Here is a 23,709-nt window from a genome sequence, read left to right on the forward strand (position 1 = left end):
GCAGGTCATTGTGAATACCTCTTTGCCAAAGTAGCAGAATATGGTGCTTGGGCAAACAAAAAAAGCTTTTGAAGATCCTTATGGGAATTCAGTTACTCTTTTAACTGTGTAAATGCACATTTTGTTTCTACTATATAGAGCCTGAAATGAGCTATGCCCCAAATACTATCCCCAAACATCTGCAAGACACTGTATGGGTCAGATAATCTGATGACGTGATTTTCCCTTTGAAAGTTTGCCTGCAGATGGCTAGCAAGGTGCTTGTAATGTTTATTACAGCAGCACTGAGTTATTTGTGTAGCTTTTGGAAGATTACTTTGTGATTTCAATGCAATCATTACTGCAGAGGCAAATATATATCTAGTAACACTGTGGCTTATGGAGAGGGAATTAAACAATGAAAATATTTCTCTTCTTTATACTGAATTAGAATCATCTAAATAATTCCATCATTTCAATGGGTAAAAGTTTCAGTTTATGAAAGCTTGCTAATCCATTATTTCCACATGGGGCTTGCTTCTAGGAACTGCGGTTTGTTAAAAGTGCTGAGAGTCTTCAAGAGACCCCCGTATTCCCCTCACAAATCCAATTTACATAACGTTTTAACAGTCAATCCTTCTTCCCAATGAACTCTTGAAATTGTAGCCCTTTGAGGAGAACAGGAGTATCCCTGCACCCTTAACAAACCACAATTCCCAGGATTCTTTGGGCAAAGCCAAATTGATATTGCTTTAAATGTATAGTGCAGATGGGGTTTTAACTGGATACCACCCTTTGAATGCATTTTGATTAACTTGGGCCTGTAACAGCTCTATGGTTCTCATAATACCTAGACGTGTTCTCTGGAGTTGTAGTCCAAAACATCTGGAGAGCAGCAGGCTGGGGAAGACTGTTAAACACCATTTGCAACTATATGCTGTTATAGTCTTGAACATCTTGCATGTAAGCGTTCATCTAAGCCAAGGGTGGGAAATTGGATCCCGCCAGCAAGCTGATTCAGAACTGGTCCATCCTTTGCAGAACATTTTGCCAGGTGAATGGGACTGCCTTCCTGTTAACCACCACACATTAACCAGGTTGCTTGCTAGCGGCTAACAGATTGAGGTTGAATCCTGACAAGACAGAAGTACTGTTTTTGGGGGACAGGAGGTGGGCAGGTGTGGAGGATTCCCTGGTCCTGAATGGGGTAACTGTGCCCCTGAAGGACCAGGTGCGCAGCCTGGGAGTCATTTTGGACTCACAGCTGTCCATGGAGGCACAGGTCAAATCTGTGTCCAGGGCAGCTGTTTACCAGCTCCATCTGGTACGTAGGCTGAGACCCTATCTGCCTGCGGACTGTCTCGCCAGAGTGGTGCATGCTCTGGTTATCTCCCACTTGGACTACTGCAATGCACTCTACGTGGGGCTACCTTTGAAGGTGACTCGGAAACTACAACTAATCCAGAATGCGGCAGCTAGACTGGTGACTGGGGGCGGCCGCCGAGACCATATAACACCGGTCTTGAAAGACCTATGTTGGCTCCCAGTACGTTTCCGAGCACAATTCAAAGTGTTGGTGCTGACCTTTAAAGCCCTAAACGGCCTCGGTCCAGTATACCTGAAGGAGCATCTCCACCCCCATCATTCTGCCCGGACGCTGAGGTCCAGCACCGAGGGCCTTCTGGCGGTTCCCTCATTGCGAGAAGCAAAGCTACAGGGAACCAGGCAGAGGGCCTTCTCAGTAGTGGCGCCCGCCCTGTGGAACGCCCTTCCAGCAGATGTCAAAGCGATAAACAACTACCTGACATTCAGAAGACATCTTAAGGCAGCCCTGTTCAGGGAAGTTTTTAACGTGTGATATTTTACTGTATTTTTGGTTTCTATGGAAGCCGCCCAGAGTGGCTGGGGAGGCCCAGCCAGATGGGCGGGGTATAAATAATAAATCATTATTATTATTACTAGGCCATGTGACCAAGCTGAAAGGGATCCTTGTCCTGTCCCACACCTGCTACACACTTTTGGGGGGACCTATGCTTAGCTGAGTTTGGCTGGTGTAGCCCAGGCTCAGCACTGGCTCAACCAGGAAAGCCCCAGTGTCTATTATATCCAACTCTCTCATCCCTGCAGATGTTGGGTTTGGATTGTGCTGTAATTTGGATCCAGTAAATTGAGTTAAATGCAACCCTTAGGGGGAAAGTATCAGTGTACATACTTATGGGTAAACATCTATGATTCTGCGATCCTTACAATTCTACTGTTAGTCTATAATTGTCTCGTACAAAAAAGGAACCTACAGAATGAAGAGCTAGAGGCTTGGAATGAAAAAAAAATCATATCTAACACCACTTTTAAATATATAACTGGCAAAAATCCAAAATACACGCTGCAAATGAGCAGAGAAAACGGAGTCCTTCTCATTTTCATAATGATGGCTCACTGTGGCCTTACGGCTAATTCCTCATACAAATTTTTTATCATGAAAATGGATTAATGCACCATCTTTTCCACCTTCTTAAAATATTTGTTGCAGGAATTAGGGTCTCTTCTCTGAATGTTAATTTCCGCCTGCTTCTCTAGCATACCTTGGTTTGGTCTTGTCAACCTCCTGCATTTTAACTATTTGTCCAGTTTCTTGGCACTCCTGCTGCTCTGGCACCAGGCTATTGGCTCTGCTATTGGCCTCAATGGGAACAGAATCACACCCTGTATGTTCTGTTCGACTTCTGAGTGTCAAGCCCCTTTGCCTTATGCAGATGATTCATGAGAACTAAAACTTTAGGAATAATAAGATGGTAATTAAACAGTGCAGTCCTAACCTTGGCTAGTCATGCCATCCAGGAAAAGCAATTTGCTTTACTAGGGCTGGTGCAGGAAATGGACCTGCTTTCTAGGCTGGCATAGGCTCCAGCAGATCCTAGGGATGGAGGAAAGTTGGATTTAATCTGCATTTTAATGAGAAACTACCCAAATTGCCCTTATTGAACCAATACGCAAACTGAAACACAGCTATCTTTCAAGATTAGCACTTCTCTGAATTATGTGGTGCAGTCCTCCAAACAAACAATATGTATAAAAATGCATATATTCGGGGGAAATGTGTAAAACACCACATGTGTTGGTAAATACAACATACAAAAATGCATTACATGTGGGGAAATGGCTTGCCCAAAAATGTGCTTATTTGGCAAAATTGCAAAGACACATGTTTTTATTGGGAGACATCCATGCCCAAATGCTGATGAATTTTAATGAGATTTTTTTTTCTTAGATGGAAATTGCTGCGGAAATGTGGAGAACTAAATTTAGGATTTGAAAAATGAGAGACTTAAGAGAACCGAAACTGACAGGGTTTCCCCTGCCTACCCACTCCCTTTCCATCTTTGAAATGCCCTCTTCCAGAGTTTTATGCCAGCTACCTACCAGGTACCAACTTGGTCATCATTTCAGTGCATTTCTGAATTCCAGGGCATTTCAGCTGCACCACTGATTGGATGTTTGTACCCTATGGGTTATATTAAACTAACTTTTACTCATTGAAATTAATGAGTACTTAACTTAGGTCTATTAATTTCTTTTTTTAAAAAAATAATATTTATTACTTTTATAGATTACAAAAAGAGGGGAAAAAAGAAAGAAAAAACAAAGGAGAAAAGCAAAAAGAAAAAACCCAATACAATACAATATATAGACAATACAAAACACAACCTAAACTCAAAACTAAACACATTAAACTAAACTAAACAAACCCCACTCCCTAACCTTAACCCTAAATGAAACAAAACAAAAACAAATTAAAAACATACATCATCTCTTTTCCATACTCTATCTTTCATTCCCTTGTTTCCTCGACCTCCTCTCACCTCCCTTTTTGTATTCCACTTCTATTAATTGTTTCAGCAAATCCTTTCCATCTTTCTCCATTTTCTGTGATATTGTAAATAATGTATTTTTTAACCTTATTTTCCATTAAAACTAAAATATTTATATATGCTTAACTCCTTATAACATTTCTGCTAAGCCCATAAAAAATCATTCCACCATTTTTCTATCACTCATTAGTTTTACCATAAGTCTATATATAAACTTTAAATTTTCCAATCTTCTTCCACCATCTCCTCTCCCAGGTTTCGGATTCTGCCAGTCCTTTCCGTCAACTCCATAAAGTCCATCAACCTGGTGATCTTATGTCCGAGGCTCTAACTCTTTTCCAAGTCCCTTCTGCAGGTCTTCTTCGTTTTCTTTAATGCTGAAGAGCAAATCTCAGGGAAACTCCAACCTGTCAATCCTTTTCTTCCTTCTGAACAGATCAGCTAAATTTCCATAGTTAAAGCTACAGTCCATAAAGTATTTCAGGGCATATTTCAAGATTCCTCCATGTCCAAAGGCCCCCAAAACTTCAATCTCCTCCAGGCCCGAGTCCATGTCCCAAAAGTCAGTTAATCCCTGCATAGAGGGCTCTTTCCAACTTTCCTTCTTTAATCCAAGCTGGGATCCATTCCTCAGAGTCTGACTTTTCCTAGATTCAATCATAAAAGGCCTCAATTTATAGTCCTCAATTTGCTTCTGTAAAGCCACAGATCTCACTTGTATTATTTTATGTTCAACAACAGCAGCATTCTCCTTCTCCTTCTCCTCCTTCTCCTCCACCATTTGTCCTGCCAAAATGGGTTCCTGAATTATTTCTGTGTTGGTGTTCGCTTTTTGACTCAAATTGGTCACTTTCTGTTCCAAATTATCAACTTTGAAAGTCATGTCATCCATCTTCTTGTGAAGCTGTCCCAGCGAACAGCTTATCTTACATAAAACAGTCACAATTGCCTCTCCTGTCAACATTTTTAAATGGTCCAAGGTCACCCTCTGGTTCTCAGAATCCTTATCTGCAGCTGGAAATCTCCCAGTTACACTCCTGTAACAGTTTCAAAAGCTCCCTCTAGAGGGAAACAGTCCTCACTTGTATCAGTTCTTTCAGGCACAACTCAAGCATTAAAGATAAATTTTCAGTTACTTTTCCTCTTTTTTAAACGCAGAAAAGGACAATGGAAACAGTATCTTACTCTTATTTAGCTAGCTGTCAAATCCGTTCTGTCAAATGCACTCTTTCCAAACGTCATCTGGCAGCTCGTTCCCAGGTTCAGAGCAGTGGTAATTTGATTTTTCACTCTCTCCTGCAGGCTCACTAGATCCAAATTTCCCCCCTCTTCTCCTGCTTCCAAGGGGGGTTTTGTATTTTAAACCGGTGGAAATTTAATCCTTTGCCAAAAGCTTTCAAAGGCTTTAACTTGTAACGTCTTTGCTTCAGTCTATTTACAAAAACAGGAGGCGGACTTCCTGTTTATAACCTTCCCGTTTCAGTGCTGAATTAATGTATTTAAGAATCCAATTTTCCGTTTTACTCACGAGTAGTTGTTTAAAATCCAATTGTCCACAGGAAAAAGTCAGCGCTCTCCGGCAACAGCAATGCGGCTTCACTCCATGAAAGAAGCAGTCGATTCAAAGCACCGCGCCACTCACCCCACGTCGCTCCGGATCCCCAAAACAGGGTTTCCCCGCGAGTAGGGGAGGCGCAAAAGGTGCCAGCTGAATCCCAGGTTCACAAGCTTCTGCCGCTTGTGATTTCAATGGGTCTCCACCTTCGCCGTGGCGGTCAGACCCTGTTTTTCACGGAGCAAGTTCCTCCCGAACGGAGGAGCTCCGCCATTACCCGAGGCACCAACCCGGAAGTCCTCCCTTACGTCTATTAATTTCAATGGGCCAACTCCAAGTACAAGTTAGTTGAATTCAACTGATAAGTTCCACCAGCAGAAGGCAGTGAAAGGTCTTCCACTAGCACAACAGGGTTTTTCACTCCTTCTCCTCCCACTGCATGTTCCCTCATTGGTTCAGGAAGTCAGCAGAAACCCTAGAATAGTGCATGGAGAGAATAGAAGGGAGATCATTCCATATAGCACATTGAAATGCTTTATTGAACCACTCACTAGCGCTATGTTGAATTCCTCCCTGTGTTTTTAATGTGCATAGTTTTTTAATTATGGTATTTTATTCCTGTTCTTAATCTCTTCGCGAATTCACATTGTGGGAAACAATTCATCAATTCAGTAAACCTAGGATAATATACCACCAACAGGGATAATATACCACAGGATGCTGCCTGTGGTAGATTCTGCCAATGCACACTTTCAGCTAGTGGAACACGGACCACTACAGCAGCAGAACCTGCCCCCCAGTGGAGGCCAGTGCAGACTGGAAAACATCTCCACCTCTTCCAAATCCCATCCAGCATAGAGGATTGGTGTTCAGGTTGCTGTACAGATGGAACCAATGGAAAAATAATACAAAAAGATTCTGAATAAACCTTCTTTGGTAGTGGCACCCGCCCTGTGGAACACCCTCCCATCAGATGTCAAGGAAATAAACAGCTATTTGACTTTTAGAAGACATCTGAAGGCAGCTCTGTATAGGGAAGTTTTTAATGTCTGGTGTTTTATTTTTAATATTTTGTTGGGAGATGCCCAGAATGGCTGGGGCAACCCAGTCAAATTGGCAGCTTATTATTATTATTATTATTATTATTATTATTATTATTATTATTATTATTACTATCAGCAAGGACTTTTGGAATAGTTCCATTAACCTATACATCATTTTTATTTTTATTTTAAAAACAATTTTTCAAGTGTGAAACTGAGTTGGAGATCTTGTGACTTGCCCAAGGCCACACAGGTGTGTTTGTGAATGAAATGGAATTTGAGTGTAAGGTGGTTCTGCTGGGCTACAATGGCTATAACATTTCATTAATATGATCTGGCTATACTCTTCGGTTTAAGATTCCAGCTTATACCTTGAAGCTAGTGGATGAGATCCAAAGTCTACAGAGTGGGTGGGGTGGGTTGTGTGTGTGTGTGTGTGTGTGTGTGTGTGTGTGTGTGTGTGTCCAATCTTAGTCTTTGAAGCTTGCTGAAGATTTTTCTCAAACCGTATTTTATTAGGACTGTGAATTTTTCAGCTTGTAAAACTTACTCTGTATCTCGCCTTATTTTTCCCTTCCTTAGCCAGCTGAAACCAGTATGTTCGGGTGAAGATCAAAGTCAAAATGTTGACATTTTCTGTTTAAAATAAAAATGCTTGTATAAGTATCTGTTAGGCACAAATTTACTTCATGCCATTTTCAATCAACTCCGTAGGCAAGCTGCACATATAGAAAAAACAAATCACTCCCTATTCATACTTCTACAAATATCTCATGTAGCCTTTGTTTATCCATGGAAAGAAACTGAGCATATCTTCCGCAGTTTAACTGCAGGTCATCTGAAGGGCAGTATTAGAATCCTGTGATCCATATAGGCCTCCCAAGAGGGCAAGAACAAGACCTGTTTGATCCAGCACCTGCTGTGAAGCTACCACTTGGATACTAGCCCCCCTCCCCCCGCTACTTTGGTAAATTTCTGCAAAACTGTGAACAGACTAAATATGTAAGAAAGAGAAACAGAAAAGTCAGCTGGCTATAAAGAAAGATACTATCGTAAACCACCGAACAGTCACATTGGAACATCTTCATTCTAACCAAGTTGCTGTTTTAACCAGGCAAATGATCCAAATTCAGTGGATATTGGTGGCTGAAGTTTTAGGCTTATTAAGTGTCTCTGTTGCTGCTCACATGTAAAACAAAAAACCAAAGTGCCTTATAACCCAAGTAAGAAATAGTGCACAATAAAATCACATAAACACGATTTAAAAAAACAAATTGAACAACAGTACAACATCACATCATTGGAGCTGCCCTGATGCCCAAGAAAACAAAAAACATAATTGCATTGGCACTGAAATGATAACAAGTTTGACACCAGCTGGTCCTCCATCAAGAGAGCATTCCATATTGCACTTAAATTCAGTGCAATCCATAATCTTTGAGTCCAAAATGTAAGCATACCCATCAGTCTCCAGACATGAGGTTTGTGAATAGGCCCAACTGGGAAAGCCAAAGCAACAGACTTACAAAGAACCATGGGTATTACAGCTATGTCAAAGGATTCATGGGATTCTTTCTCACAAAAAAGAATTAGAAGCCACACATTTAACAACCAGTTCAACTTCAGATGTGGAGCCAGTGTGGTGTAGTGGTTAAGAGCGGTAGTCACGTAATCTGGGTAACCGGGTTCGCGTCTCCGCTCCTCCACATGCAGCTGCTGGGTGACCTTGGGCCAGTCACACTTCTATGAAGTCTCTCAGCCCCACTCACCTCACAGAGTGTTTGTTGTGGGGGAGGAAGGGAAAGGAGAATGTTAGCCGCTTTGAGACTCCTGAAGGGGAGTGTAAGGCGGGATATCAAATCCAAACTCTTCTTCTTCTTCTTCTTCGTATTTGTAACTGAGGAGTAGGGAGCCTAGGTATTGGAACTCAGCCTTTTCAAAGGTAAGGTACAACAGTTTGAAAAATGGTTGCCTATGGCTCACTATTGAGAGACAGACTTGACCATGCTGCAGGAGGCTGAGATAACCCTCATGAAATCCTGTTAGAAAAAGGTAAAATCACAGAAGAAGCGTTTACTTCAAAACATGGAAGGCCTGAGGAGAAATCTCCAAATTGCTTGCACCAACAGAGGCAATCACTGTCACTGCATACATCCCCCAAAGAAAACATTTACAGCCCATTGCTGACTTCACAGTGCTGGATGTTCTTTCATTAAGGGCTGTCATAGTGGGGCTAGTAATCCTTTAATGTGCTTTCCCAATTGGCTGGAAGACATCCCAGACTTTTGAGCATTTGGCTGATGATGATATTTATGGATAACAATATATATTTGATCCCACCGAAGTCCATCAGTACAGTTACATCCATCAGGTAAGGTGCAGATCAGGTTCTACAGCTAGCTTGACTGAGGCATTGAATCCCTAGCAGAAGGCTTAAACAATAACAGTGGCCAACTCTGGGCTTTCAAATTTGAGCAACACACTGTGTGACACCAAAATTTGGTGCCTTTTGTCTCATAACTTCCATTCTAACCATCCACATTCTACCCATCACCTCAACTCATCTCCATTGTGGAGAGAGAGAGAGAGAGAGAGAGAGAGAGAGAGAGAGAGAGAGAACCCCAGGGGTCACATGTATTTATTGATACAGGTTTCTCTGACTATGCTTATAAGCAGACAATGGCTCATAGAAGCTTTGATTGCTTTGGGGGAGTGAGCAGGGTTGCAACCATTCTGCAACATGCACTGAGTATCAGGATCATTATCAAGTTTCTAATATCAGAACAGAAAAAGTTTGCTCCTGAAAATTATTCATTGTAAAGAAATCCCTGATATGAACCGTTTAGCACACTGATTTCTCGTGAAAACATGCATAGTAAGCCTTTAAATTTTTGATTTCATCTCTCTCCAAGTCCATGCATGATCAGTGTCATAAGTAGTTAAGGAATCCCCCTTTTGGTATGCTGAATATTTTATTTGTGGTCATTGAAGGTCCCTTTTCATTACCCTTTGAAGGCTCTTCTTTGGTTATTCGCATCCTGCTTCAAGTGATATCCCACTGAGCTAACCACAAGCAAGACTGTGTTTAAAGGCTTCTTGTTCTTTATGGGAATTTTCTTTTTAGAGCTCCAGCACCACACAACTAATCATGTACTTGTGTGGGCCACCATTACAAAATTCATTCAGTTACATGTAGACACAAAAAGAATTCTCTTGGTAGATGTGATGAATCACCTGGTTAAACTGATTTTATAAGTGCTAAAGACATAGAAGAGGCAGCCATTGTTTAGCTTCAGCCTTTCTAAGTTGTGTGTTGTAGCCATTGCATTTAGCCGTGCAAGTTTATTTGTTCCAATTTTACGCTGACTTTCAGAGTAGCATTATCTTTGCAACAATACTGTGCACTAGCTTGGAAGGCAAGCTTGTAACTTGCCCAAGCTCACCCTGTAAATTTCATAGGAAAGGAAGTATTCAGATTGAGGGTTTCCACATCCAAGTCCAATACTCTAGCAACTCTGCTGTGTTGGTTCTGATTCACTTTGTATGGAATGAGAATCTTCTTTAAGAAAAAATACCAGTGTTCTGTCCTGGGCCTGTTGCTGTTCAACGTCTTTATAAATAACTTGGATGCAGGATTTGAAGGAATACTAATCAAATTTGCAGATGACACCAAACTGCTGTCAGAAGAAGACAGAATCTGGATTCAAGATGGCCTTAACAGATTGGAGAACTGGGAGAACTGGAGAACGAACAGAATGAATTTCAGCAGGGGCAAATGTAAGGTTCTGTACTTAGGCAGGAGTAACCAGCTGCACAAATATAAGATGGGGGACACCTGGCTTGCCTGTATTACTTGTGAAAAAGATCTAGGGGTCTTAGTAGACCACAAGCTTAACATCAGTGATGCACCAGCAAAAGAGAGAGAGAGAAAGGGGGGAGCTAATAGTATTCTAGGCTGCATTAACCAAAGTTTAGTGTCGCAATCAAGGAAAGTCATAGTACTGCTCTATCCTGCTATGGTCAGCCCCCACCTAGTCAGCCCCCACCTGTCCAGTTCTGGGCACCATCACCAGCTTTTATTTCTGCATTACTTAATTCATTCATATATATATATATATATATATATATATATATATAGCAAAATTTTAATTATTTGACAGTGCAATTCTGGCCTATTTTATTCCAAACACTAGAACCCAACTTTTCTATGTCCTAGCAAAGCATTACCCAGTATGAGTATATCCAAAATCCAGTTAATAGTTGTCCTTCTGAGTCATGCATGGTTGCAGGATCCTTTCACAATGATCATGATCAAACAAATGCTTAAGTAGGAGCTAAGAGAAAAATCCTTCCACATGAGCTACACTTGAAATAAGCCACCATCCCTGAACTTCTGAGGAAGGTGGAATTACAAAGAGGTCCCCTCTACTGATCTTAACACTCAAGGGGGTATGCATGGAAAGAGGTGACCTTTCAGATATTTGAGGCCTAAGTCATTTAGGGCTTTAAACACACACATAAGAACCCTAGCCAAAAGTTTCTGAGCTGTCTTCAAGGGCAGCCCCATGTAGAACATATTGCTATAATCCTATCTGGAAGTGGTTAAATTGAAATATCTTCGCAGACTTTACAAGAGAGATACCAAAAAATTCTTTCATGCCATTTAGTAGTTCATATCCTACCACTATCACATCTTCAAATTTTATTTTATGTTACGGGCATTTGTGGCCAGGTAACACATAGGAAATTACTCAATAAATCTAATACCTTTCACATTAGTTATTCAGGGCAAGTAGGAAGAATAGACGAACATATCACTTTGTATTGGATATATCATGTGGGAGACCAACTGTTCTGGAATGGAGTCTAATAATAGCAAGTATTTTAGTTACTTCTAGGGTATCATTATTAAAATGTCAACAATTTTAATCATGGTTGTCTTTAGCAAATACCATAAATATTAAATTACATGATTAATACATCAGAGTTTATTACCTTATGTCAGATGGAGTGGGTGTGTAATAAATCAGTCCTTAGCACTGGAAATAGTTGGAAGTAAATGTCATTCCAAGCCACTGTGGTTGTTCTGCTGAACATATTCTCTAACTACAATGCGATCTTCAGAGTTTCACCATACTGTTGCATTGTGCTCTAATAAAGAGGTGTCTCACCTGCAATTTAGCCATTGTGCTAATAATACAATGAATGGTGGACGGCGACAAATTTCATCCCTGATCATTAAGACTACATATCTGCATGATACTTAGTTTTAAGTGCCGAGTGCAGAAATAACCCAACTGAACACTTGAAGTTTTCTGAAGCTTAGGCATTTCTAGATAGAAAAAAGTTAGTTATGAAATCACTGTAACAATATGGGGTGCTATCCAGTACTATACATACTCAGAGTAGAGCCAGTGAAATCAATGGAAATGGGGATGTAACCATTGTTATTTCAACCAGAGCAAACCCATGGAAGTTTACAGGCAAGATTAACTCAGTGAGCCTTCTCTGAATGGAACTTCTGTGGATACAACCCTTAGGGATCAATTTTATACACAAGAAACTGGCACAAAGCAAACCTCTATAATTTAAGACAGCACAAAAGACGCCAGATCCAAACTCTCTTCAGGAGTTTTCAGTAACAAGTGACTAATAATAATAGAAAAAATAGATGTTTAGTAAGTTAACTACAGTATTAAAGCTTTCCACTAGGGACAGGTAAACTGTGACCCTTCTAATGTAGTTAGACTCTGACTCCCATCAGCCCTAACCAGCAAGATGATTAGAGTTGTAGTCCAGCAATACACAGAGATCCATAGATTTCCTAGTCCTGCTGCTCAGAGCTCCAATCTCACATATTTTAGAGGCAGTCTGCCCCTTGAATCAACCCTCCTGCCTTCTTTCTGTGTCAGATCGATCCCAACTAATCTGTGCAATACAGACTTTACATCCGTTTCCTCAACAACAATCATTAATTCATTTTTTAATTCATTTATTTATTTATTTCATAAAATGTATATACCACTTGAATGTAAAATAAAAACAATACCCTCAAAGCAGTTAAGCAGCAGTATATATTTCTTTACACAATGCATCATTAATTTGTAGAAGCCATTGCCACAAGATTAGAGGATGTCAACTGGGCACAATGACTTCAAAAAGCATTAGACAAATTTGTGGTGGGTAGATCTATCAAAGTGAAGGAATGGGTTTCCCAAACCCCAAACTGACTGTGCAGGCAGTTTTAAACTGCACCAAAATCCCCATTTCTCCTTAGCTAAAATGCATAAACTTGAGCCGTTGAGCAAATGAAAAACAAGAACACAGCTCTCTCCCTTATCAGTTTGACGGCAAGACTGGCCTTGATTTTACCAGTAGAACAGACACAGACATATCTTATGTCCTGACCACAAATGACACAGAGACCCAAGTCTTGGACTAACACTAGAGCATGTTCTCGGAAATAGTGACCTCTTACTCCAAGATAGGAGTAGGAACAGGAATATCCTTTTATGGTCAGCAGTGCAGGAAGGAAATCCCTTTTATGGTTAAGAGTGCCAGAGCAGGAACATCTGTGATGTCAACCTGCATATACAAGCTGACATGGATGGGGGAGGGGGAGAGGGTGTCTGGAGGATATATATACTGCATGAAACTTGTCATTTCTTTGGACTTGCTGTGGACTCACCACGCAAGTGCCTTCTGCTATACGGAGAGCAGAATAAACTCTTTCTTTGAACCAACCTCGGCGTCATTTTGACTTCCTTCCTCCTGTCCTGGAGCAACGCAGACCCAATCGGTGAACTCCAATAAGGCTACAAAAGGCTATTAAATATGGAAGATAAATAGACCATTGGAGGCAATGAACCTCTGAATTCAAGACACAGGAGAGGATTGTTGCCTTCAAGCACTGCTTGTGGGCTTCTCAAATGATATGACTGAACATTGTGAGAAAGAAGATGCTAGACTAGATGAGCATTCGGTCAGATGCAGAAGAGCTCTTCTCATATTCACATAATCTTAGGCTGGATCTAGACATGTCAAATAAGTGATTTGGTTAAACGTATTGCAAACTTATACAGGGAAATCCAGGAAGGAATGAAGGGACTCCACAACTCTATCTGGTGTCACAGTGTTATATTGCATATACAACGCATATACTGTAAAATGCTTTTCCTTTACCAATCTAGCTGACTCCCTTAGTCTCTGTGAGCTTTGAATCCATATTTATGACAAATAGGTTGTTCAATTATAAAATACATTACATTCATCCAAACATAGGAAACTTGTAGATGCTCCTTATTTGATTTCCCTGTATGCATTAAAAAATATTCTCTGCTTTCATCTCATACAAAGCTTTGATGGTTTTATGAATCATTATGAAACTAACATGCAGATTAAGAAATACAAAGTCATCCACCAGTCTCAAAGGTTTATCAGGAAAGAAGGGGTGAATTCCAACAAATGAGCTAATATAGTTAAAAGTGCTTTGAACTCTCTAGAGTGCTCTATCCTAATTCTAATGTGCAAACTTTGGCATAGTACTCAGCCCACACAGTGGCACTTTGGTAAGGAAAGCTACTCCTTATGCAATGTCATACTGAAAATCTCCAGAAGCTGCCTCGCACACAAACCTCTTATCATTTGTGGCTGTTTCCACAAAGGCCCCATTCATAGTATTCATTTAAAGCACTATGACACCACTTTAAACAGTCGTGGCTTCCCCCAAGAACTCTGGGAACTGTTGACAGTTGTTAGGAGCCCCCTATTCCCTTCACAGAGCTACAATCCTTAAAGTGGTTTAGAGGGAATTCTTCAGAGGGAACTCTGGGAACGGTAGCTCTGTGAGGGGAACAGGGGTCTCCAAACAACTCTCAGTGCCCTTAACAAACTACACCTCCCAGAATTATTTTGGGGAAAACCATGACCTGGCGTGTTCTGGTCCATGGGGTCATGAAGAGTCGGACATGTCTAAACGACTAAACAACAACATGACTATTTAATGTTGTATTATAGCACTTTAAATCCACACTGGTATTTATGGCAGCTCCTGTGTGCAGTTTGTGTGTAAGAATTAAGCCTTGGTTAAAGTGTCAGGAATTGCAATGCATTTGGTGTGTTCAGTTTCTGTAAAAATTTAAACCAGGGATTGCCCTCTAGATGACTCCAATTATCCCTCTCCACTGGTCACTCTGGCTGCAGCCAATGTGAGCTGAAGCCCAGCAGCACTCAGAAGGCACCAGTCTGGCTTCCTGTTCTAAACTGCATTTTCTTGGTACACGCCATCTTCTGAGGACAAATTTTCCCAAAGGGTCTCCAGTCCCGTGACATTCACAGTTTTGATGTCACCTGCAGATTGCATCTCACATATCTTCATTAGGTCCTATCAAACTACTACTACCAACAACAAAGCTACAAAAATAGAAAACCTGAAAACCTTTGAGATGCTTTGTGAGGACAACACATTTCTTTAATATTTGTTAGAGGACTTTGCTTTCTGTGGAACTTACTGTGATAACTATAAACCAATCAGCCAATGAAGTTGCAACAAAAATAAACGGCAGCGTAATGGCTACCCCAAGCCAGTGTTATTTGATGCATAGTCAAGCTAAGTGGGAAAGAATTGGAGAAGTATCTGGCAGCAGGAAAAACAGAGTACAATGGATGTCAGACACAGCTAACTCTGCCAAGACACTCCCTCTGAGAAATGGGAGATTAGCCCAGAAGTCCCTGCCACAATTGCAAGGGCATCTGGATTGATTTTAGCAGGAGAAACATAGGAAGGAGCAAAGTAATGTCTTTCTTGCACTCCTTTAAGTCTTGCAGAACCTCTTCTGCCTCCCATTTTGCTTTGGTACTAGTCAGCAGTGCACATTTTCACCCTGTTCAGCGATGGGGGGCAAACCCAGTGGCAGACCTAGATTTGGGGGGGCCTGAAGCTTGAACTGTCATGCGGAGTCTGAGTAACCACTGTTACCTTATCCAATGGGGTTGTTCCACAACAGATCACCACATCTGTACAACCTTTGTACTACAGACTCTCAAATGTTGGAATTGTTGAAATATATACAACAACAAAATAATCATTTTTTTTTTAAAAAAGCATGATTTTCCTTGTTACACAAGCACATGCATTGTCTCTTTCTTCAGGTTGTGTTTTCTACAGATCAGTTACATTTGTTGTGAGACATTGGTGTTATATGTAGTATAGGGTTGGGAAGAAAAAAGGGGGGAGATGGGAGAGAGGGGTGGGGTGGTAAGGCTTGTGTTCTTTTACTTAGTGTATGTGTGGGGGTTTTGTATCAGCATCACTTGGGTAGAATCATAGAATCATAGAGTTGGAAGAGACCACAAGGGCCATCGAGTCCAACCCCCTGCCAAGCAGGAAACACCACCAGAGCACTCCTGACATATGGTTGTCAAGCCTCTGCTTAAAGACCTCCAGAGAAGGAGACTCCACCACACTCCTTGGCAGCAAATTCCACTGTCAAACAGCTCTTACTGTCAGGAAGTTCTTCCTAATGTTTAGGTGGAATCTTCTTTCTTGTAGTTTGGATCCATTGCTCCGTGTCCGCTTCTCTGGAGCAGCAGAAAACAACCTTTCTCCCTCCTCTATGTGACATCCTTTTATATATTTGAACATGGCTATCATATCACCCCTTAACCTCCTCTTCTCCAGGCTAAACATGCTCAGCTCCCTTAGCCGTTCCTCATAAGGCATCGTTTCCAGGGCTTTGACCATTTTGGTTGCCCTCCTCTGGACACGTTCCAGTTTGTCAGTGTCCTTCTTGAACTGTGGTGCCCAGAACTGGACACAGTACTCCAGGTGAGGTCTGACCAGAGCAGAATACAGTGGCACTATTACTTCCCTTGATCTAGATGCTATACTCCTATTGATGCAGCCCAGAATTGTGTTGGCTTTTTTTAGCTGCCGCAGGTAGGTTCTCTTTCTATGCACCTGCTATATTCCCTTGGTGGTGAGAGAGGTTGGGGTAGTCTATGGCGGTCCACTGGGCTCGTTAATCTGGCCCACTAACATTGCGGACCCTGCTGCCTGCTCAGTCAGTCCCTGCGCTAAATCGGTGTGGCGTGGAGGCCTCGCCACGTGGGGACTGACTTCCATCATGCTGGCGTGGCTTCGGATTGGCTGCAGGAAGCTCCTGCAGCCAATCTGAAGCCATGGACACCTCTGCGCAGGCAACGATGCTGGCGTGGCTTTGGAATGGCCACAGGAAGCTCCTGCGGCCAATCCAAAGCCACGGATGCCTCTGGGCAACACCCCTTCCTTCCAGCTGAGGTGGCCGCATATGGCCAAGAGCCGAGCATGAGGAAGGGGCGGCGGCGGGGAGGCTGCCTCTGCCGCCCAGGGCAGCGGCATGGGCTCTTCGCCCCACAGACCCCTGGCTGAGGCAGACGATGACAATAATGCTGCCGAAGGCAAGGCAGCTGTGGCATGAGCGCCGGGGGGGGGTCCTTTTGGGAGAGGGTGGGTCCAGCCCCCCACAAGGTCTGAAGGACAGTGGACTGGCCCCCTCCTGAAAACATTTGCTGACCCCCTGGTCTAGGGTGTGGTTGATCGTCTTTGATTGGCTGCAGTGGGATCTGTTTGTGCATGGGGGGGCTGTTGAGATAAGCTAGCCATATTGTATGCTGTCGGTGGGTTACAAAATAATCAATTTGACTCAGATCAGTGTGACTCAAATTGGGTCTACTAGACCCAAAAATTTTAAGCAATGTGGACTAAAGTCACTTCTGGGGACCCCTGGGATTAGGGGCCCTACTCAACTTCATGGCTTGATCTGGGAACAGGATGCAGGCTTGACAGTTGTCCCTTCATTTCCTGCAGGCAGGGGTTTGGGCACCCTAGTGGCTGCAGTTTATTTCAGGTCCAGGTTTTGCTCCCACATCAACAGTGTTTCCCTCTGCAGGGGTTTTAAGGGGTTTTCATCTTAATAAAGTAGCCATAGTTCAACCCAGTCTCTTTATTCAGCCACGAAGCTACAAAGTTCTCTCTTTGTCTCGCTCAAACTGGGAATTGGGTGATTTTCCCAGAAGCTTCTGCACCATCACTGGGGCCTCAGGGATGATTGCCCATCTCCTCATTTGAGAGATGCCTGCAGGGATGCTTGCCACAGAGAACACTGCAATGACAGCGCACTTGTGTTTCCTGCTGGGAGGTGTGTTTGGAAAAAGCAGAGCAGCACCTCTTTGGTGGGCTTTTGAGCTCTGTCAGCACTGGAGTGGCTGAAAGCAGAGCTCAGAAGTTGCTGCTGTGCTCTCCTCCCCATGAGAAATGGCTCAGAACTTTTGTGTTAACACTGGGATGGTGATACTGAGAAGAATGCCTGAAAGCTATGAAGCGGCACCTCTTTATTATCTGATTTCTCCATCAGAACACTGTTCCAAACCCCCCTGGAGGAGGGCATGAGATAGAGTGTAATTTGGAGACTGATTTTTAGGCCAAGGGGGCAGGAAGACAGTATAAGGGTGCTATGAAGAGCAGCAGAGAAGAGAGAATAGAAGAATTGTGGTGATACAGAGATAGTTGTGTAAGGAAGCTGCAATTGTAGGGTGCTGCTTAAAGCCCCAGTGAGGCCTATGGATACCAATATGTGGGGTCTCAAAGACCCACATTAACCTGCTTCCAGCCCGGATCCCAGGCTGCTCTCCCCATCATACAAACCTTACTCTCTCCAGTCTTAGCCTATAGCCTAGCAGTTACTAAGAGGTCTACCACAGAGGTTATGAGAACAAGCCTCATCTGACCTCACCCATAATTAGAGCATGAAAATAAACTTCACTGAATAACACATGATTTTGGTGGTGGTTGTCTTCATTTTTCTGCAGGTAATTGGATAAAGGGTGAACAACGTGGTCATCATTTTTACTAACGAAGTAGATTGCAAAATATTTTTCACTAGCAATTTTAATCATCATGATATAGTTTTATTTTTTGGACAGGGGATCAGATTAAGCAATTCCATGCAAATGTAACTGGTTTTTTCCTACCTGCAGTCATATAAATAGTATTTAGTCCTGAAATGTTAACAAGCACATTTGTGCCCTAAATTATTTAACCAAGTATAATGGCTCCAGATTGCATTTTTTGCTAGGCTTCTCTCAGAACCCTTTACCATTTATCATACATGCACTGTCTGTCTTTTTTCTACTCAGAAGCACAGCATGAAAAAACTTCATTTCACATTGAAACATCACTATGTGAAACAGTGTGATGAAATGAGTCACAGAAGGAGAGTTTGTGTTATACTCCGGTAAACAGTTGGTCTACGGGAATGATAGTATTTTATGCTGTGACTGATATATCAATTGTGAGTCCTAAGATATGAATGATCTGAAAGCAGGAGTTTCACTTAGGTCGGGACTGTATGCATGAGGAAGATTACAGGTAACGTAGCAAAACCTGCTGAGAAGGTATAGCACAGGTTGGATCCAGGAGTTAATATGGTACTGCAATGGTTCTTTGGAAAAAAATTATATCCGATAATATTGGTGCTGATAAGGAATCCCTTAGGGCACTGCTAGCAAATTCATATGCATGTCAATATAAAGCATGATTGAGCTTTTCTATTAACATTCTCTCTCTAAATAAAAGCTAGTTTCCAACACTTCATAAAATTCTATCATGGGGCTGTACAGATAATGGTGGGTTTGATGGAAGACAGATTTAGAGATGCCTTCTTTAATTTCCATGGTTTCCCATGGGAGAAAAGTCAAGTTTTATTCTTGGGATATTGGGGCTGTACCCAATATCATGTATTCTCTGAATTGATGGGTGGGGGAAGATGTTATTGCTAGATGTTATTTTTCTAATGTATAGAAAAATAATAATAAACTGATTTTTAAAAGTCACCTAAGAGATGAATACAAAACAATATAAAGCAACAGTCAATACGATGCAGAGAAAATCAACAAATATTAAAAACAATAGCTTAGTTCTACACAACAAGGTTGTGTGTCCGGATAGGTTTTCTGGAATAAAAACATGTTTAGCTGGCATCAAAAATGGTATAGGGAGCTTGCCTACCTAATATTAATAAAGTTAGAAAGCATAGGTGCTGCCGCACTGGAAAATCGACTCCTAATAGATGCAGAACAAACATTATATTGGCATCTGTAAAAGTACAAGTTCTGCAGGTTGAAGCAATTGGGTAGGCATGGATGAAGCAAGTCCCAAACTGTTCTAGGCTTTGTGTACTCAGAGTACAACCTTAAACTCAGCTCAGGACCAAAACAAATTAAAGTAATATTTTAATCAAGATCAGGACAAATGTATATCCATTGGCCATTTATTATATCATAATTTTGAGCTATATTGTCAAGCTAAAACTTTGTTTTCGGTGCTTTCAGTTTTAACTTTAACTAATGGGTAATAAATACTAAAGAACACTGCAAAATTTCACAATATTACTATAACAGAGCACACCAACCTTTTGACAAAGGCAGAACAACCAGCACTGTTCTTTGCAGTTTCTAATAGCCTTACATTTTTCATAACTGAAGGATATTTTACAGTTCTGTAAAAAGACCACACAACACAATCCTCACAGGACAAAGTATAGAAAGCTGAAAGACAGTGACTTGCCAAAAGCAATACAACATGCTTCATAACCAAGAAAGGGTTTAAAACCAAGTGTCCCTCAGAGCAAAGTCAAACTTTCTGGTTATGACAGAGTCAGTGTTCTTAGTTGAGCAAAGTGTAACAGTGCTGGAGATTCAGTTAAATCATCTGAATCATATCAGATTGTTGAATTAGTTTCTTATCTGATACCTATTCTCCCTGATCTCGTAAGAGCAAGCTGGAATGTGATAAATGGCAACTAGTTCACATACAGAGTAATAGTCTTCAATTCAAGGTGAAAACCTGCCACCACCCTACTGCCTGAGCATCTACACCAGAAGTTGGTCAACTCCATATTGAGTCAGCATTTGTTGGTTGGAGTGAGGGACTCATAAGCGTTTGCAGGATTCATACATTCAACTCAGGACTAAAATTCACTAAAGAGGTTTATCCTGAGATGAAATTCTCATGGCACATTTTTGCAGTAGTGGGCAATGTGGTAGGATCACCAGATCTGTTGGTCATCTGAGTCTCTTCTGCTTAGAGGGAAAGAGGTGGAGAGGAGCAAGGAAGAAGGAAGTTGTCATAATACAAACTCATTGGCAGAGCCACTCTGGCACGCCTGCCAATGTGCTTGCACCACACTGACCTCCCTGCTACCTTGCCTCTCCCCCTCTCCTTTCCAGTAAGCAACAGTTGTCAGAAGGTCAGGTAAGTGTCACCACCCCATCACACCATTTGCTACTGCTGTGTGTATTGATGGACTCATTTGCTATGAAGTCTCCTTTGTCAAAAATGAAAACATAACACATACACACAATGCATTTTTCAGTGGGTTCTCATAGAATCATAGAGTTGGAAGAGACCACAAGGGCCATCGAGTCCAACCCCCTGCCAAATATATTCTCATCAGAGAATATATTCCATGGGAACTGTTATGGAAGCAATACAATTTGTTAGTTTGTTATTTTTACATACTGCTCAGGCCCTAGTGCTCCCAAAGCTGTGAACAACATATTAATGCAACACAAGATGAAACAAGAAAAAACCATAAATCAGTCAGCTAAACAATGTAAGACAGCAAAGTTCACCTACACAGTGAACTGGCTGAAATATGATTCTGATTGACTAGCCTAGGTCTTTCTTACTCAACCCAGTCATCATATAGGATGATGAAACAGGAAAAATATTGTATGAATTAGGTGCATACCAGCAACTGCTTTCAAGACAGCAGTTAAAATGTGCTCTAATCCAGCAATTGCTTGTAGATTCATGGGTCCGAGACACTCATATGCAGAGACCTGCTTCCTCCATTGAATCTTCCACTAAAAAAGTTGACAGGAGCTCTGGAACAGGCCAATGCCTTATATTGCTACTTAATAAGTATTTAAATTGATCTAGATAGCAAGGTATGCTTTGACATTCACCGTGTGAAAGAGCTCGACAGTGTTCCTAACATAATGAACTGTACACAAGCCAAACCAGGAAGAAATGCTATTTATTTGAAAATAATGAATCAGATGGACATTTCTCATGTTTCCCAGCCACCCCAATTCTACAACTGCACAATATTCCCTAAGTCCACACAGTGAGAAGCGCTTCTTGCCGAGCCTCAACTGTGAAGCATTTAAGAACAAAATAATGTTGAATAAAATGGGCATTTTCTGAACCACCTGCTGCCAGCTGTGACCACCTTGCTAAAAGCTCACACCAGAAATAAGATCCTGATTTTATGAGAAGTCAGTCTGCAAAGTTTCAGTGTTCTACTCCATTGTGATTGCAAGGGAAGGGGGCAGAGTGACGTGTGGTGTGGGGGGTGTGGGGGTGTGATATAGTTATATTCACATTATCCTGCTTTTGATTAAAACCATCTTGGATCCTTTTAATCATCCTGCCAGTGATACAAAATGATTTTAAGGATTTAAGGAAATGAGACAAATTGAGCCAAAAGCTTCAATCAGCTTATGCCAGGAATACATTTGACTTAAATGGAAAATGTTTGAAAACCCATTTTTTCTTCTGATTATTTTAACCCATAATTGCAGCCTTGCAAAATATGCTTTTTTCAGTAGTCTAGCTGCTGACAGTAGAATATACATGTGTGTTTTAAACCTATTTTAATTTAATAATTTGGGCGTGACAAGGAGTTATTCCTGTTTTCTGCCACATGGAGCTGATCAGAAATGTGCCAGTGGAAGTTAAAAAAAAACCCTGTACTTTTTTTTTACAAGCAAAATGATAGACACTTTATCAAGGAAATATGAATGAATGCTATCTTGTGTCAGCAAACTCTTAGATTTCTACAGTGTAATCTATGTGACACTTCCTTCCTCCTCCACCACAGAACTAGAGCTAACTTACCTGTATAGGTTAAGACTGAAATCATCTATCATTTATTTTGGCACAATAAGTTGACATACAAGGTCTGCTCACACATAGACCTTCACTAATGAATGACTTCACCCGCTGCCAAGTGGTGATTTGGGTGTGCAAATGAGCCTTTCAGGTTAAGCACAACAGTTAAGGAAAACAGTCATATCACCTCAAACAGAAAACCTTTCAGCATATTCAGTAGGCTGAACTTAGAACCAAATATACACTTTCCCATTCGGTTCAATGGCACTTATGCCAAGGTTTTTCTCTAAAGCCTATTCAAAGCATCCCAGCCAGTTGCAATCGCCTCCATCTTGTGGCAGTGAATTCTATTATTCATTGTGAAGAAGGACTTTCTCTTGTCTGTGCTGAACTTGCTGCCACTCAGTTCCTTAGAGTGATCTCGATCAATTGCAACAGAAGTATGTGTGTGGAGAAAGGGAGCGCAGAGATATTTCATCCACTTTCTTCAATCCATGCATAATTTTATAAACCACAATTTTGTCTCCTCTTCCCCACCTCCCATCATTTTCTATATTAAGTAGCCCAAACCACATTGGACTATCCTTGTAAGGAAGATGCTCTCCATGCTACCTAAGGTTACTAGCAGGCAACCTGATGGAAGGGTGCAAAGATGTCTACAAGCTGTGAAGTCATCATGTGCTGAGTAACCAAGCAGTAAAACAATAGCTGGTGTCCACATATCTGTCTAATGGCAGGCTCCTGAGCTCTACCACTAGGTCATGGCTCCTCCTCAATTGTGAAGCACCACTGCAAAACACCCCTTGTTTGATATATCATATGCTATCAAAGCGGTAGGCAGCTGGCAGAGAACCAGGAGCCAGAGCCTAAAGCAGGGAGTCAGAGGCAGGGGATGCGTAGCAGCATACCTGAGTAAGAAAGACCTTGATGCTCAGGCAAAGTCCAGCCCATACAGGAAGCATTTATAGCTCTTTCTGCCCAACATGGTCCAATGGCAAGTATGAGTGGTCAGGGCCAGTCCAGAGCTTCAGAATAATCCATTATCATGGTGTTCCAAGCTTGCCGCACAGGGCTGACATCCACAAAACCAAAGATTATCTGTTCTAGTCCCATCAGTTCCTGCCACATGGCAAACGTACAAATACGGCAAAATAAATAAATGAAATCATCCCCCAAAGATATATTTTAATATCATCTTTGCAACAACGCTGTGACACAGAGCAGCAGAAGAGACTTTCGCTCGTATCCAACATTAGTGTTGCTTAGAGGAGACCCACTGGAATTAATGGGCCTAAGTTAGCCATGACTAATATTTGATACAACCCAATG

The 23,709-nt window shown here is 41.6% G+C and overlaps 1 long non-coding RNA gene across 2 annotated transcripts in view; it reads right to left on the minus strand.

The window, feature by feature from the left end:
* Nucleotides 1-23,709, minus strand: part of LOC310707485 — a 225,672-nt gene that overhangs the window by 67,358 nt on the left and 134,605 nt on the right. The gene's annotated exons all lie outside the window — the stretch shown is intronic.

The sequence above is a fragment of the Podarcis liolepis genome (genome assembly GCF_965112155.1).
Source record: "Podarcis liolepis genome assembly, chromosome: 5".
Classification (NCBI taxonomy): Eukaryota; Metazoa; Chordata; class Lepidosauria; order Squamata; family Lacertidae; genus Podarcis; species Podarcis liolepis.